The sequence below is a fragment of the Mytilus californianus genome, unplaced genomic scaffold (assembly GCF_021869535.1).
Source record: "Mytilus californianus isolate M0D057914Y unplaced genomic scaffold, xbMytCali1.0.p SCAF_12, whole genome shotgun sequence".
Taxonomy (NCBI): domain Eukaryota; kingdom Metazoa; phylum Mollusca; class Bivalvia; order Mytilida; family Mytilidae; genus Mytilus; species Mytilus californianus.
The window spans coordinates 10,819,729-10,822,448 of NW_026262604.1; positions in this window are offsets into that span (position 1 = coordinate 10,819,729).

Consider the following 2,720-nt stretch of genomic DNA (forward strand, 5'->3'; position numbering starts at 1 on the left):
CGCATGGTCTTTGTTAAATAAACGCTTTATTTAATATAAGGTAATTTCGTACTATTTGGCTTTATACCGTAACACTAGTACTAAATTCTGAAACAGTACAAAGAAGGAGAAAATAATTTAAAAAATCATCATGATTTATTTGTATGCTTAAGTATGTTATTTAGGAATTTAATAATTGTGAAATTCTTAGACATTAAGATTAGATTTGAGTTATCTCTCTTTATACCACGGGGGGAGTCTCTTCCTATATGAAGGTAGAGTGGGTGGCGCATATTCGCCTTGGACACATTTTCGCCGTTTTGCTATTTTTTCTGTAAAATTTGTGTGCCTTTACCCAATACTTGCCTAAATAGATGGTAAAGGCTGTTACAACTGTTGATATTCCTCTTTAACCCATTTTCAAGGTTATTCGCACATATTGAGAAATACGCAGGTGTTTTTAAATGATTTTGGCAATTATGTAAAATTTATATGGCAATCATGCACAGTCTTAAAGTAAATATTTGTGAGAAAAATCGTATAGGAATGATCTCTCAAGCTAATTCATGTAATTGCAAACATTCGTTTTTATAATATACCAGGATAATGAGGATTGTCATATCATACATTGCGGCGAAAATGTGTCCCCCATGGTACGCGAACAACTTGATTTCCCGAGTCTTGAGTTAGCGTTCGTTTTTAGAACAATTAACCAATGTTTTGAAGATAATTTCTTTAACAAACATTTTTTTCATATAGTTAAATTTCTGAAACCTTCATAAAAAGTTCCAAATATTCGAATGTAGGTCGGATGTAAGTGGAAATGAACGAATTATGCGGCGAATATGGGTCTCTCACTCTATATACATATGTGCCGCTGGAATGGGTCCCTTTTTTGATACGTCAAATATATCAATGGGGTGCAATTTTACCGAGAAAATATATCAATAGGTAGTAATTGACCAATTGTGATATATCAATGGGTCATAATTTTTCAGTTTGTTGTGCAACGATCTTCAGTGAATTTCCAAAACTCTTTGTCATTAAAATTTCCACATCTGCTGAAAAAAAGTAAAATCACAAAAATACCGAACTTCGAGGAAAATTCAACCGGAAAGTCCCTAATCACATGGCAAAATCAAATGACAAAACACATCAAACGAATGGACAACAACTGTCACATTCCTGACTTGGTACAGGCATTTTCAAATGTAGAAAATGGTGGATTGAACCTGGTTTTATAGCGCTAAACCTCTCACTTGTACGACAGTCTCATCAAATTCCGTTATATTTACAACGATGCGTGAACAAAACAGACATTATAAAAAAAATAGTCAAAATATGGGTACAGCAGTCATCACTGTGTTACAATATCAAAACAAACAATTATTTACAAAAAAAGCACAAAAGCATCTATCAAATTAAAAACCACATTCATTGCTTCGAAACTTATTGACACAAGTTTTGTTATTGATCAAATTTTATTACACTGTCACAATTAATAATCTTTACCCACTAGAGTATAGTAAAAAAAAGGTCACATATCGAATTAATAATTTTGTCCTAAAGTCCTAAGTCCTAAAACAGAAAGAGTTTTCCTAAAATTTGTTTTTTTTTATTAAAAACTTCTTTTTTATCGACAATTTGACACTGGGCATCAATCTAGAATTCCATAGTATACCCTAATATAAACTGTTGTTGAAGTCCTAGCACATGAAGATCAAAATCAAAATCGTAATTTGTTTATTTTAAATAAAAACTAAGATTTTTTACCACACTTCCCTCCTAATTTTTACATGCCACAAATTTGAGACCTATGGATTCAATTATCATTTCCATTAAAATTCTAGCTCAAATATAAATTTCCAAATTTTTATGTTTTTTACCCAAAAAGAATGACTTTTTGCAAAAATTCCTCCCCCATTTTAACTAAGAAAATCGACAAAATTATCTTTCACTTACAGATCATGACTATTCATAAAAATATTGATATCAGATGAGGCAATCTTGGTTTAAAATGCGGCATAAAAATATTGACAACGGACAGACAGACAGTTATTGGTGAAGGGCACGGCAGATTGGTCGGCGTGGTCTTATTAAAAAACCAGACCAAATGACATTGAACCATTATAGCCTAATAGTTTTGCTCCCCAACAAAAGTGAACCGGAACAAGTCATGGAAGTTCAGTATATTGCTGTACCGATTACATGATAAATGTATATATAATTACGAAACGATTTTAACACTTTCAATGATTTGTGCTATGACAAGTAAGCGACACCGAATCTTTCACGATATTTTTCACGATCACAAAAAATTGGTACCGATCCCTCACGATCATAAATATCAAATTTATATAAATATTTCCATTTTGCTCCAATTTTTGATAAAGCAACTACAAATAAAATTTGAGAGCCATTTGAAACATTACTATAGAACGAGATTATTCAGAAAATAATAATTTAGACATTCATATAGTGAAACAAATCAAGTTTGTTTACATTTTTTATGTCATCGGGGATCTTTTAAACTCTGATTTTCTCAGATACTGATCATAATGTTGTACCATTTTGACAGACAATTTTACTTTTTTCAAAATTTGTTCTTATAACTCAATAAATTAGAATATCTATTGACCTTACGTGTGTCTTCTCGATAAGATTTCTTTCAAGATCCCATACTAGATCTTTCACGATCCAGTCGAAATACTTGACCACCGTTACTTATACTTTAACGATCA